Source organism: Globicephala melas, chromosome 19 (genome assembly GCF_963455315.2).
Source record: "Globicephala melas chromosome 19, mGloMel1.2, whole genome shotgun sequence".
NCBI classification, from domain to species: domain Eukaryota; kingdom Metazoa; phylum Chordata; class Mammalia; order Artiodactyla; family Delphinidae; genus Globicephala; species Globicephala melas.
Window position 1 is genome coordinate 19434515 of NC_083332.1, and position 15749 is coordinate 19450263.

Genomic DNA, 15749 nt, shown 5'->3' on the forward strand with positions numbered 1-15749 from the left:
CATATAGGTCATTACAGAGTACTGAGTAGAGCTCCCTGTGCTATACAGTAAGTCTTTACTAGTTACCTATTTTATATATAGTAGTGTGTGTATATGTCAATCCCCATGTCCCAATTTATCCCTCTCCCACTTACCCCCTGGTAACCATAAGTTTGATTTCTACATCTATGACTCTACTTCTGTCTTGTAAATCAGCTCATTTGTGCCCTTTTTTTTAGATTCCACATATAAGTGATATCATATGATATTTGTCTTTCTCTGTCTGACTTACTTTTGAAAAAAAGTTATCACAATAATGCATGGACCTGGCTGAAGAATGAAGTGGTTCAGAAGCCCTTACTCTTGAAAGCAAGAAGTTTACACTTCCCAATCCCAGCCCAATTTTCCAGAAGTGAACCCTTTAACCTCTCTAAATCTTCTTATTACTATTTCTAGAAATTTAGTTCACCATTTTTGACTTATTGGCTGTAGATATTGTCTACTAACTTCTTCCCATGTTTCTTTTTTGTTGTTGTTGTTTTTGTTTTTTTTTTCTGCGGCACACGGGCCTCTCACCGCTGTAGCCTCTTCCATTGTGGAGCACAGGCTCCGGACACGCAGGCCCAGCGGCCACGGCCCACGGGCCCAGCCGCTCTGCGGCATGTGGGATCCTCCCGGACCGGGGCACGAACCCGCGTCCCCTGCATCGGCAGGCAGACTCCCAACCACTGCGCCACCAGGGAAGCCCACTGCTCATGTTTTAATGACGTTTTTGCTCAATTACGTGACATCTTGTAATATTTCTATCCTTCTTCTTCCCAAAATATTTTTTTCACTTTTATTAATTTTTCTATTGTTCATCTCTGAGTTTGTAGCAAATGTATACATAATACTGACTGTGTGCCGTACACTATTCTAAGTGTTTTAGATAGATTCATTCATTTAAAGTGGTTATGATTAATACCCTCATTTTACAGATGGGGCAACTGAAGTATAGAAAGATTATGTAATGTGTCCCAGGTCATACAGCTAATAAATGGCAGAGCTGAGATTCAAACTCAGAGAGTCCATGCTCTTAACCACTATACCAACCTCCCTGTCTCTATTTCTTATTCAATCAATGATATTTTTGGCTGTGTTGTTGTTGAATTAAATCTTTTGAATTTTAACTTTGTAAAATGAGGGTAGTATTTCCACCTCCCAGGCTCTTTCAAATGAACTTTTACTTTTATTTGGCCAAGATTTATGATATTTGCAATGTGATAATAGTTGGATCTTCTGTGATTCATCTATGGAGTGAGTCTGCTAGTCAAAGACTCATAAACGATGTTCATTTTATTATGATTATATGAATGTTGCTTACAGCAGAACAAAGTGAAGTACCAGGATTCATTTTTTTTTCACCAGGAGACCAACCTCTTGACCACAAAGCCACTCAAAGAAGAATGTACCCAGAGTCAAGTTTAAATTTATTATCAAAAAACTAACATCACCAATTGTCTTTAGCATGTCCCATAGTTTTTCTAATGCCTCAATCGTTCTACATAATCCTCCAGTTGTTCCTTTAGTCTGGAGTCATCTTCCCACCCTGGTCTGAACTTGTTGCTCTCTGGGCTTGGTGCCTGCAGGGATTCTGAATAGGACAACATTATTTCTCAGTTTGGATCCACTGTTTTCTGGATCCCACAGCATTCTCTTTCTTGGTTTACTCTGTTTTGCTAGAGTCATCAAATAATTTCCAAAAAAAAAAAGTGTACTTGAGGTAAATTTTCAGGTCTGTGCAGTCTGAAAATATCATTATTCTTCGCTCTCACTTGACTCATAGTTTGCCTGACTATACGCCTCCAATTTGAAAGTCAATTCACAAGCCACCCTCAGAACTTGGAAGATTTTGCTCCATTTTTTTTCTAGTGTCTAGTAGAGAGGGTTAGTGATGCCAGTCTAATGCTTGCTCCTTTGTAGAGGATGTCTTATTTCTCTGAATATACTGATATGGTAAGTCTAAGTGTGGGTATATTTTCATTTATCATGGAGTACTTCCAACTGAAGATTCTGTTCTGAGAAATGTGTTATATGTTTTTAATATAATTTCATTTCCTCTGTTTTCTCAGTTCTCCATTTTTGGAATTCTTATTAGTCTAAAGGCATAGCTTCAGGTTGGATCCACTATACCTGTTGTTTCTTTTCTCTTCTTTACTTTTCTTCTTTCTTTCCTTTCCTTTCTTTTCTTTTTGAAATTAATTTAGAGTAAAATTGACATTTGTGGACATTTCTAAAAAATTAAGACATGCATAGATTCATGTAACCACTACCACAACATGTATACAGTAAAGTTCCATCACCCAAAAACCTCTCTTGTTGTTATCTCTTGTTAGTCACATCTGTCCCCCAAGTTCTAATCCCTGTCTACCACAGATCTATTCTCCATCACTATAATTTTGACTTTTTGAGAACATCATTTAAGTGGAATCATATAGTATATAACCTTTGGAGACTGGCTTCTTTTACTCAGCACAATGCCTTTGAAAGCCATCCAAGTTTTTGCGTGAATTAATAGTTCATTCCTTTTCATTGCTAAACAGCATTCCACTGCATGGATGTACCACTGTTTATCCATTTACAAGTTGAATAACATTTGGTTTGTTTTCAGTTTTTGGCAATTATGAAAAAAAAAGTTGCTATAAACATCTGTTTACAAGTATATAAGATGATGCCATTTTCATTATTCCCTCCCAATGTAATGTTGGTTGGTTGGATATAGATTTCTAGGTTCAAAATTCTTTTCTTATGGTCTATGGACCTTGCTCCACTGAAACCTTACCTGCAAAATTTCTGATTATTTGGATCATCCTGGGCAATGGTGTGAAGGGGACTCTAGTGAACCCAGTTCCCTTCTGTCTCCACTACCTAATCCAAGCTACCAGCCTCTCCTAACCACAGAGTTGCTGAAACTTATAGGAGTTGGCTTGGTGGCATGAGTCTTTGGAAAGTAATGGCCCTGGCAGGGGACATAGGTGGTGAATAAGTCACCAAGCAGCAGTGATGCTATGCCACTCAGGAGGAGGACAGGAGTGTCATGTGACCTGGGGAGAGCTGTCTAGGGACATTCTTGAAGGTCAAAGTGTAAAATGGATGGGTGAACTGAGGCTTTTCTGTTCTTACTGCTGGAAGTGTGTTGGGAAATCAAAGAGCAAGGGATCTCTCCAGGTACCCTAGTGGTAGGTGACAGCTGCTTTTACTTTAAAGGCTCTTGGGACCTGGAACCACCACATCTTTTACCAGCCCCACAACACAACCCTTGCTGTTTAGAGAACTCCAGCAGCCATGGCTAACTCAACAGTATAAACCAGAAAGAATAATAATATCCTGGTTAAAAGAGCCCAGAAACCTTAATGAGGAGGAGCAGGAAGAACAATTAGCATGCAAACCCAGTAAAAAAAAAAAAGACTGCTGGAGGAGGCTGATGAATACCTAGATAAAAAAGAACTATGAGATTTAAGGAAATTCATTCTCATAATAAAATACTTTGGGAGGCTTAAAATATTATTTTAAAGTGAAAAAATAGTAAATAAATTAAATGAAAGATTTATCACTGTTAAGATTAAATTAATGCTGCCACAAATCAAGAGATATTTGAAAGAACAGAGAAAAAAATATTAAAAGATTATGAACTTGATGGAAAAGATAAGAGGATTAAGGGATAAATCCCAGAGATCTAATATGTGAATGACAGAAATTATGGGAAAAGAAGCAGCTTATATACAAGAGACAGTCATTAAACCTGAACAAATGTATAAATTCCATGAACTGAGAAAAGTCTGCAGATTTAAAGTGCTTAAAGAAGTTAGACTAATTAATGAGAAAACACATATACACACAAACACATGTCTTAGACCTGTTTGGTAAGATTCTTGAATTTTACAAAAAAATTAAAATTGTACATGTTTCCAAGTAGAAAGCAAAAGTCAGTGACATCAGATTTTTGATCTGCTATACTAGAAGCTGGAAAATAGTGGAATTGTTTCTATAGATGAGTAAGGAAAGGTCTATAACCTAAAATTTCTATGTCCAGTGAAGTATCATAAATCTAATGGTGTGAAAGAAATGCACTAAAAAAATTAGAAAGTACATCACCCAAGTATCCCATCTGAGGAGAATACTGTAAAATGACTCTAATGAAAAAAATAAAGATGAGGGAAGATGAAAAGAAGAGGAAAGTGCAGTGAGCAATGAACCTGGCTAATATATGAAATATCAAATATTCAACATATATACATGCATATATATGGCAAGTTTAATTATATTTGTAAAGGCACAAAATAAAAGGCACATAGTAACTAAACTATTTCAATAAAAGCTACAAAGGAGAGTGATAGAGAAGAGGGAGGGAAAAAACATATCAAAGATCATACACTAAGCAAGAAGAAGGCATGGGAAGAGGTGGGGGAAGTGAAATGACTCTATAGCTCTCATCTTATTAAGGAATTCTGAGATGGGGGAAATTAAGGCTTCATGAGGGAAGAAACAGTGCATCTTGATGGGGAAACAAATGGTAACTGACTTTTGAATAATGGTGGAGTAATATGTATTTGAATCAAAGAGCAGGGGAAGGGAAATTAGCTACAAGTGTAATAGAAAGGTACAGTAGATCTTCTTAATAGCAAAGGCAAAAGTGGAATGAATAGCAACATGATCAAACCAGGAAAATAAGGAAAAGGAAACAGGACACCACTGTGTGCAACAAGCAATAAACATAAAGTTAGATGGAGGAACCGAAACCAAATGCATTCATGATTCCCCTAAATGTAAATGACTGAACTCCAGCAGTTGCTGGAATTGCTAGAATGGTCAGCAGCTCTTAGGATTAACAAACAAAATCCCATATGCTGTTTGTTAAATCATACCTAAAATAATAAAGGCTGAACAAAACAATAGTGTTTGTGGTTTTGAAAACTCAATATGTTTAACGTGTCATTTTTTTCCCAAAACTGATCTTGTGGAATTTGACAAGGTGATTTTGAAATTATATGGAAAAATTGAATGCTGAGTATAGTCAAGGCGCTCTTGAAATGGAAGAACACAGTGAGAGGACTTGATATATTTACCAATCTGTGGCCAACATCACACTGGCTTTATAATAAGTCTTTGATACCCAGAAGATGAAAACAGCAGAATGGAAAAATCCACAAACAGAGAGATTACTGTAGAGCAATGGGGAAAAAACATTTATTTTTAAGTAAATGATTCTAGAACAATATAGTATTCATACAGAAGCAAAAATTGGAATTAGATTCTTACCTCACACCACTCACAAAAAGCAACTTTAGGTGTATTATAGAGCTAAATGTGAAAAGCAAAACTTATAAAACTTAAAAAAAATAATTTGGGAACATATGTTCATGACCCTTGATATAGGAAAAGCCTTCTTAAATAGACACAAAATACACTAATGACAAAGAAAAGAGATTGATAAATTTCACCACATCAAAATTAGAAAATGAAACGTACCATATACGACTTAGAAGCCACAAAGTGGGAAGCTATACTTGCAACACACATAACTAACAAATGATTTCTACCCAGAATATGTGAAGAGCTCTTTCAAACATATAGATAGATGATAGATAGATAGATAGATGATAGATAGATAGATGATAGACAGATAGGATAGATACTATAATCTATCTTTCTATCTATCTATCTAAAATAGCCTAACAGAAAAACGAACAAAACATTTGAACAGAAACTTTATAGAGAAATTATCTTCCCTCTGCTCCTTCCATGAGCCCCTATTAACCCCTTACCAGGAGGTTTCTTTTTCTTAGAGGGCATTTCTCAGATTCAGCTGATGGATGGATGCTCAGTTTATAGGTTTGTAGAGGGTGGGATAGGGGTTGAGAAGGAAATTTCCTGGTGGTTGCTATGAATGCAGTCTTCTAATTCATTTTCCTTAACACATTAACTATGTGTTCTCTGCAACTGGCCTCTCTTGAGAAATGGGTCATAATTCTCCATTCATCTGGCTGGGTAAGAATTCCCAAAGTCTAAACTTGGGGGGAGAGTACCAGAATATTGACTTTGGCTGTAGGTCTAAGCTATTCTCTCTGATAATTTAGCAGATATCAAGTTATCTCACCAAAGCTTGCATCTGATTCTCAATCGACTCAGAACTTACAGGTAAGAAGTGTATGATGGAGTTCTCCCTGCAAACCCCAAGAGTGCCCTAAAACATGTCATGGCCAGTGAACCTGGGCACCTGAGATGCCTGAAATGCACTTCCAGGTTGTTCCCAGCTCCATGCAGTAGTCACCTTCCCTTATCACCAGAACTGTAGGAAAATTCTGCTATCTAATAATAGAAATGAATGCCTTGAGCAAAACATTCCTTGGGAAATAAGTGAGGAGAGGAGAAATGTCCGTGAAAGGAGGTGGGAAATGAGGACAGAAGCAGAGGTGCGTGGGACAATGGTGGGAGAGCCAATGGAGGGGAGTAACTACAGCCATTGCCATGAGGAGAATGCAGGTGCCTCTCTCCCACCTTCTAGAAATCCACAAAAAGTCCTAGGGAAGGCGTTGACTTGACTTTTTGCAGCCAATTTGGTACCTTAAAATTTTTTGTTTTTGTTAAAGAAAGATGACTTTATTTTATTTTTTACATATTCTTTTCACCTTAATGAATTCCATAAAAAAAATGATGACTTTAGATGGTCAGAAGTTTTGGGACTTTTAGGTTGCATGTAAGAAGATACATTACATCAAATTAAATGAAAACGTGCTGTAATCAAAATTATCCATGTGATGTATTTTATCCTTGGAAAATAATAAAATACTAAATAAGATAAACATTAAAATTATTAAAATGAATGAATGAATCAATGCTATGCACAGAAATACCAAAAAGAAAGAACACCAAAAGGATAAATATGGTTTTTTAGTGTTTCTCAATGGGAAAGAAATCAAGAGGCCATTTGGAATCATGAGTGGTGGTGGCAGTGGTGGCAGGACTGGTCGTCAGAATGACATAAGCCATTACTACCATTGGTTTTGGGGGATCCAAAAATGTAAACATCCTGCAATACATGTGACAGTCTCCAACAAGGTAGTCTCATAATACAAGTAACTGTCTTGGTGAAAAACACAGTTTGGGTGTTTTTTTTCCTACTTTTCTATATTTTCCAAATTATTTTCACAAGCCTATTCCCTTTGTTAACAAACATTAAAATACACCTATTTTATAATTTGAAAATGTAAAAAAAAATAGGATAAACTATAAACAAAGCAAAGATAAAAAGAATCATCTGTATTTTCACTGCCAAGAGATAACACTATTCACATCTTGGCTAGTATCATTTTAGAATTTGTGATGGACAGATCTCCTGTCTCCATGCACTCCACCATGTGACTTTGGAACTCCTCTCAGGATGTCAGAATGCATTTCTCCACCCCATGTGACTTGCTTTGGCCAAAACCCAAGGCAGAAGTGATGTTCTGTCCATTCTGAGTGAGGCCTCAGGAGGTCTTGCATACTTTGGCCTCTGCCTCATCATGAGAACAAGCCTGGGCTCCTCTGATGGAGGAAGAGAGACATGTGGAGCAGAGTCAAGTAACCCCAGGACCCCTGTTGCAAGGAACATAAGGCTGAAGGGGTGCTTTGTAACTGTTTCCCCAAACCGGAGAGGATGTGGGGATAACCTATAGGAAAGAGTTTATGATAGTTCTTCACAGAATCCCAATAGAAACAAGACCTCTAGGAAATGGGCTTCTGGGTCAGGAAGAAGACTGTTCCCATGGTCAGCTTCTATGGTTTGTCTAGACCCCTGAATGTTGCCCTGGGGTGTGGGGGTGAGGGGCATCTAGCCTCTGTTCTCATGGAGTCAGCAGCCTGCATTCCATGCCCACATCCAAGTATTTGAAACCACACAGAAAACAGGACTCCTACATATGGTTGGGCAGAAGCTTAGGGGGTGACTGCCATAACTTTGACATGGTAGATTTGCATATTATGATGTCACTTTGCAACAAATGAGAGAAAAATGTCTTTAGGAAGAGCCCCTTTTCCTGATCTGCCCATCAGTAGTACCTAGACTGGCACTGGGCACAGTAGTAAATAGTTTGGGACAATGGTGCTGTTTGCTCTGGTGGTCTAGAGAAATGAGACACCTCAGTACAGACACTTCAAAGAATGATTGGCCTTGGTGTAGCTGAGGCTCTATCCATGGTCCAATATGGGAGCCACTAGCTATAAATGGGTATTAGAATTTAAATTGAAAATTTAAAAACTTAAATACAAGAAAAACTCAGCTCTTCAGTCTCACTGGCCATGTTTCAAGTACACAATAGCCACATGGGGTTAAGGGCATTATCCTATTATCAAAGGGACAGTGCAGATATAGACCATTTCCTTCACTGGCAGAAAGTCCTACTGGACAGTGTTGTTGGTAAATAGCCAGAAAGACTCCCTCTCCTGCCTGGAGGCAAGGAGATGAACTGGAGGGGCCCCTGTTGCTCCAGTTTCTAAAGGAAAAAACCAAGGGAATACCCTTTCCAATGCGGTGCTCCAGGCAGAAATAGAGACACCAGGAAAACCCTCCCACACTTGAGTGCCTTCGCCCACATTATTTTACGCAAGCACTTCATTGGGGTCTGCTATTATTCTATGTCACCCACCTAAATTCAGAGTGAATGTCTCACCATTCAGAAAAATTACATGAGCGAGAGCCCCAGATGTATGTGCAGGGCTCCTGTGAAGTGAAATCCAGTCTTAGTACATTGCGTTTAGTACAAATGCATTTCAAAAACAGTGGTTTCAATTGCTGTAAACTACAGAAACACATGGAGAATCCCTGGAGAAACAGATGTCAGGTCTTCTGATAGCAGTAAAACATCCCCTCTCCCTCCAAAATCTTGTAAACATGAGCCAACTTGACTAATAGAGTATTTGGCCGTTAAAGAGATAGGAATGCACGGTGGATGTCATTTGGCTTTATAAAATAGTGGCTTTATAAAATGAGTGTCATTAAAAAAGAAATATTCTTTTAAATGTCTTTTATTTAGTTTTAAAATGAAAAAAATATTGAATAGTTAAACTTTATTAAGTGTAAAATTGGTTTTTAGAGTGCTTTGGAATGTTAGCTACCAGGAAGCAAAACTTGAGAAGTCATTGAAAGCAGCTGCTGTTTAAACAACAAAAAAATATTCAAAAGGCTAATTTTTAGGACCAAGTCCAAGGTGAAGCCTTTGGGTCAATTGAAAAGGCTGTTGTCGGTACAGGCCTTACATCCCAGGGAGCTCTACACATATGCACAAATATAAATATATATATTTAATTTTTGAAATTGTAAGGAAATTGGGAGACATGGGGTTCAATGCAAAAACTTACAGGATACAGCATTCATTTCCACTAGATTCAAGAGGAAGTATCTGTAAACGGGTTCATAACTTACAACTGGACTCCTGAAACTGATGTAATCATTTTAACTTTTGTCTCTTTGGCCTCCACCTGTATCTGCCTGCACTTAGTAAATCAATGTCACAACGGAGAATAAGAGAGACCCGGCTCATGGGACAGAAGAACCCCCAGGTCTTTAAGGGCCCTCCTTCCTTGCAGAGATTGGTTCAGACTCCATCGGCATCCATGACACTTTCCAATGTGAGGGTCCCTTGTCTCCAAGCCCTGGGTCTCTGGAGGACAGGGCTGTATATTGTTCTCCTTTTCCTCCTCACCATCCGGTGTGCTACTCTCCTGCAGTAGATTCCATCAGAATAAATGAATGAAAGAACGGATGAATGAATGAAGGGAGTGTCATTATTGGTACATTTCTCTCGGGCTGTGAGACCCAGACATGGGAGCCATTGTTCAATCAGTTTGGAGGATTTTCTTAAGAGCCATTGTGGTTATTTACCTTCAGTGTTACAAACTGCTTTTTAAAATGATCCTGCCCAAGATCTTTGCCAAGTTAAAGGTGTGATCTAGTGGTAACTGTGCAGCTAGGCTTCATTTTGTCACTTAGCATGGCTGCACTGACCATACCTGTGGTGGAAACTTCATGGAGTGACATTAACTCTGCCTAGAGGATTTAAGGATAAAGCCGATTCTCAGTAGTTTTGTCAACCAATAAACATTTGTCCAAGTATTTTTATTGATCATCTGCCATGTGCCAAGGGTGTGCTGTCTCCTGATTGCTCATTCAGATACTAGAAGCAGAATTGTCCAAAATCTAAAAACGCCAGGATTACCAAAGAGAAGCTGGCTATTTTTTTCTGGGAGCACAAAATAAATGGCCTATCATTTTATTAGTTAGCTACTTTCACATTTTAATGAATAGTTATAGCAATAATTACCAAATGTCTATATTAAAGAAAAACAAGTCAGCACTTTACAAATACTGGATTGTGCCATTATCAGCACATGTGCTGGTTTTCTGTAAATACAGAAATTTGATATTTGTCATTGAAACTGTTCACTACAATTGAAAGGAGATAAATAACGGACAGTAATGCCACTTGTTCATGAAAATTCTGCAAAAACAAAACATTCACCAGTGATTCCTTTAATGTGGCCACTGAAGATTCATACACGATCGTGCTCCACATTTCCTTCTAATTACTGTGAACTTGATCCAGGCCACCCAAAGTGCAGAGCAAAAGGACTTTCCTGTTCCTTGTGCCTGGTTCTAGGTGGAAGAGCTGGAGTCCAGGGAGCCGCGGTGGCTTGAATGGGGGCCAGGCCCACCAGCGGTAGGTTTGTGCAGGGCAGTGCCTGAGGCAGGGCTGCTTGCCCATCTCTTGAAGGGAGAAGTGCAGCTCTTGGTCTCTGCTACCTACCCTCTACCCACAGGTTCCACCCTGTTCATCTGGGCGAGTGTTGGTGTTTGCTTGGTAGGTAGAGAGCTAGTATAGAACCTCTGCCCAGACCCCCTTGGGCACACCCTGGAGGCCACTTGAAGAAGGTTCTGTTCAACCCAAAGCTTCCTACCTGAGGGTGTTCTAGGGACCTAGGAAGCGTGTTCAGGGAGGGAGGACCAGAGAGCTGGAAGTTTCCAGCCCCAGGAGTCACCCTCGACCAATGAGCTGGTAGATATACACCCCAGCTGCTCCCCTCTTGATGGAAGCATCCTGAGGGGCACTCTAAAGTGTTCAAGGAGCCCCGATGTTAGCGACTGAGCCTCAGTTTCCCACAGCACTAACCTCTTCACTGACAAGGACTTTTTGGCTTTCCTTCCTTCTCTGTCTCACTTCTGCCCACCCTCACTGTGCTTCCTGGTGTCACCTCCCACAAACACCACTTGCCCCCAGAGCATTGTCTTGGCGTGTGTTTTAGGGGAACCCCAAACCAAGTCACCCTCACCTTGACTAATGCCAGCATGTGATTGGGAATATGATGTTTCTGCTCTGTCCCCGCTGCTCCACCAAGAAAAGTATTTTGTCCTGTGTGAGTCCCCAGGAATGGAAGCCCGGCCTTTCCTGTCCTCTGCCTTGTCCTCAGGGTCCCCCACAGCAGTGACTAATACCTGGGATGTGCCCACCTCTATAATGACCTGGCTGGGGACACCTGGGAGGCCCCAACCATGATCATTGGCCCCATGAGTGGCGGCACTGGGATCCTGCACAGTCCTCACCACAATGGGTACCCCAGGACACAGAGAGGGCTGGGGTCCATTCATCAGGACAAGCAGCAAGGGCTCTGGAGGCTATTTTGCTGACTGTGATCATTAAAACCAAAAGCACAGAGAGAAAGGAAGTCTGTCCTTGTTCATGAAATTTACCCCACAAAATTGCTTCTCATATTTTTTGTAGTGTGTCCAGAAAGGGGCATGTCTGGAAATGGTTGCTGAACAAGACACTATTTTAGAGCCTGTGACCCTGACTGGCGGTCCCCAGGCCACCTTGCCCACTCAACACTACACACTTCTCCTCCCTCCCTCCCTTTTTTCTCCTGCCATTTCCCTTTCTTCCTTCCCTTCCTTCTTTCTTCTTTCTTTCTCCACTGCAATCTCCTTTCTTCAGAACCTCTTTCTGCCTTCTCTCTTCCCACACCAGAAACTGGTTTCCTAGTGGCCCTGGATTACCTGGAGCTCTGAAGACCATCTACCTCTGTCATGGAATCAATCCCATCATAACACTAGTAAAGAGGGAAAAAAAATCCCCCAAGTGTTTGCTTTGCCTCTTGTGTGACTCCGAATGTTTATTCCTCAGGGGAAAGGAAAGAGGTGGCTGGAGTTTGGTTGGTCCTTGAGGGCAGGGGGCACCTGGCAGGGCTTCCTGGGAGCTGATTCTGATGACAGGCCAGACCTCCTCTGGGCAAGGCAGAGCACGGTTAGGAGAAGCTCTCTGACTCCCTCACCCAGCCCTGCCTCCTCTTTCTCTTGCTTCTTCTCTCCCTCTGCCTTTCTTAACAAGGTCACAGCCCCCCTCAGTAGCAGATTCTGCACAAATGAGCGTGAGCCTGGTGGGAGAGTGCAGAGAGAAAGGGGAACTTCACTTCAAATTCACTAAACATCTTAAACCTCTTCAGGGGTTTGAGGAAGCCCGGGTTGTACTTTGCCAAGTACGTTTCCCCTTAATTTTCATACCCAAGTGTATTCTGAAGGAAATGAAATCCACATGTTTCTGATCATTTATACTTAAATCACCAAAATATTGCCTTTAAGGGGCTTTGTGTGTCAAGGAACCCATTGAACCTTTTTCTCAGCAGTGCTCACGGCCTCCTGGAAAGATAAACAGGAAGTGGTGATCTGTAGGGGGCAGCGGTGCTGACCCCAGGTTGGGCCTCCCCCAAGTGGACCTGGGTGGGGCCTCCGGGTGAGGGGCAGGAAGGTTTGCACCACCCAACATCTGGGTTCCATCCCTGGCCTGTGTCATTGGCTTGATTTCAGACATTGGACACAACCAGTTAACCTCGGGGCCCCCAGTGTCCACTTAAGTCAATGGGAACTGTTAGGGAACTATTCGATTAAGGGAATATCTGGGAGGGGAAATATAAAGACTAAAAGAAACTTAGAGTCATGTCCACCAAACACAATGTGCGGACCTAATATAGACCCTGCTTCAAACAATCTATCCTTTGTCTGTACTTTAATTGGATTCTATGTCGTATGTGTGTGTGTACTGAATCTTTGACAATATTAAGAAATTGTCATTAATTTGTTTTTAAATATTTTGGTTATATATATTTTAAAAATATTCCTTATCTTTTAGAAAAACATGCTGAACTGTCTTCCAATAATTTTATATCTTGATATCTGGGAGTTGCTTAAGAATAATTGGGATGGGGGAAGGAGGAAGTGGGTGGAGTGAGATGGAGATAAAATAAGACTGGACATAAATTTGATAGTTTTGAAGGTGGGTGAGGAGTGTCTGGGTCTTCAGTGTGTTCTTCTCTTTACTTTTGTGTATGGCTTTAACTTTTTAAGATGTTTAACATGAAAAACTAAAAGTAGAACTTATGCTTCCCTGATAACAGGATGCTACAATGAGGAAATATATTGAACATACAAGATCAACAGATCCCAGTGTATAAAGTTCAGACTTGTCTCTTGATAAGTCATAAACCCCAATAAAGGCAGATGCAGTTTATTTCCATTAAACTATATGAGATTGCAGTATTTTTTAGGTGAAAAAATAGTTATTGTCAACTTCAAATGGTTCAACCTCAATAGCGCAGATCAACCATCATTGCTGAGCTTTCCAGCTTGCAGTGCCCTGTGTTTAATGAGGGGAACATAGCACCAGCCTCCAGGAACTTAGGGACCAGTGGGTGAGGAAACCAAGATTCTCAAAATAAGTGAGTGGAGCTGGTGCCAGAAGAGCTCAAACAGAGGTTTTAACAATGGAAAGTCATTTTCTGTATGAAGAAAGTGCCCAGGGACATGGGCCTGGAAAGATAGGTCAGGTTTCCATGGGGATGAGATAGAGCTGCTCCCAAGGGGATGGCCTTCTTGGGCAAAGACACAAAAGAAGGCAAGTCTAATGGATATCGGTGCTTAACAAATGATGAGTGAATTAATTATATAATACATAAATGGATCTTAGACTCTCTGGAAAGGACTTGAGAAGACTCTTGATTTCGTTTCAGAACTTATTAGCTGAGTGACCTTGAATGTGTTCCTTAAATCTCTAAGTCTCAGTTTCCTCACCTAGAAAGTGGGTGAAAATAAATCTATCTCACAAGATTCTTATAAGGATTAAATGAGGTGAGGTGAATAGACTTTCCCATGGTAAGTGCAGAAATGCCAAAGCCCAGACACAGACCCAATGCTGAAACTTGATCTAGAACTTGGGATGAGTTCAAGTACAGAGCTAAAAAGATATTGTGGGGCTAGGTTGTGTAGAAATCAGATTCTGAGTACAGGGGAAATTTCTTTTTTGACTATTCAATATTTAAACTGTTTTTTGTTTTATTTTGTTTGTTTTTGTAAAAGCGCATGGGTGTCTCTTTGGAAATGACTTCTACTCCCAAGCCTGCAGTCTGGTGTGCTGTACACTAAGGTGTCTCAGCTCAACTAGCCAAGCAGCAGGCAGGTGGCCCAAGTGAGGCCAGCTAGACTCTGCTCCAAAGTGGCTGTGCAAATTTAGGAAAGCCACTTGACCTCTCTGGGCATCAGTCCTCTGCCTTGTATTTTGGAGATGATGACTCCTACCTGCATCTTTCACAGAGCTGCCAGCAGACCTATTGAGAAAGGATACAGACAAACCTTTGTTTTGTAAAAGCACATCCCTGGGATGTCAAAAAACAATGACAGAAATCACTTAAGAGTGGTTCCCAGGAACATGGTGTTGAGAAGGATCCTGACGCTGAATCTGGATTCTTCAAGAAAGAAGGCTTCTGATTGACTAGCGATGTCTACCCTGGGCATAGAAGCGTAGAGGAGTGCCTCGCTTGTCATAGACTTGATATCTGTTCTGTGTCCTCTCAGTTCTTTGTGTGAAATACAGATGTTTTATTTCCCTGTGGGAAGACAAACTCCTTCAGGGAAAGCTGTCTTGCTTCCAAAGCTCATGCAGTGGTGCATGAGGTTGGTGAACTGGTTTAAATGGGGTATCTTCTATGTGGCATGTTTCCTGGAAAATGGAAAGCTTATCTCTGTTCAGCAGCAGAGAGTTGCCTTGTGCATCCAGTAACTTAACTAGTTCTGAGGGCTGTTACGAGGATTAAGTGAGTTAATAAACATGTATTGCTTAAAAGAAGGCCCCACCCAGAGCAAGAACGAAAAAAATATCAGCTGTGAAAAGATCTTACTGTGTTTGGGGTATTGTTCTTGCAGCTGCCTGGGTGTCTCCTTCAAGAGCTATGGAACCTAAAGCGTGAAGCTGCAGATCAGCCTCTCCTGCAGTTTTACACAGGGTAGTTTATGCCCATTTCCTGAAGCCCCGAGAAGCAGAGACCCCTCTAAAGTTTTATCAAAGAATCCCTACTTTCTCCAAGACATACCCAGTAAATCTGCAGAAATTCCTGCTTGTGTGAACTTTTTTTCTTCTTGCAAAGCTAGATACACAACAAGGGAAAAGTGTAACCTGGAGAAGGAAATTCCTTAAAAATGTCCTAGGGTGTTTCTATACTGCACACCTGAAACACAGCCCAGGCCAAACTGGATTTTACTGGACCATTGGTCTATGCAGGTTAAACTTTAGAGAATCATGGGAAGAGGGGGTTTTGGGGAAACACACTGGGTAGTCTGGTTCTGAGTACTTTCAAGCAAATGGTCAGCTCGGTTACCTGATTGTGTGTGTGTGGCCAGCTGGACCATAGGATGCTACCCAGGCCCAGGGCTA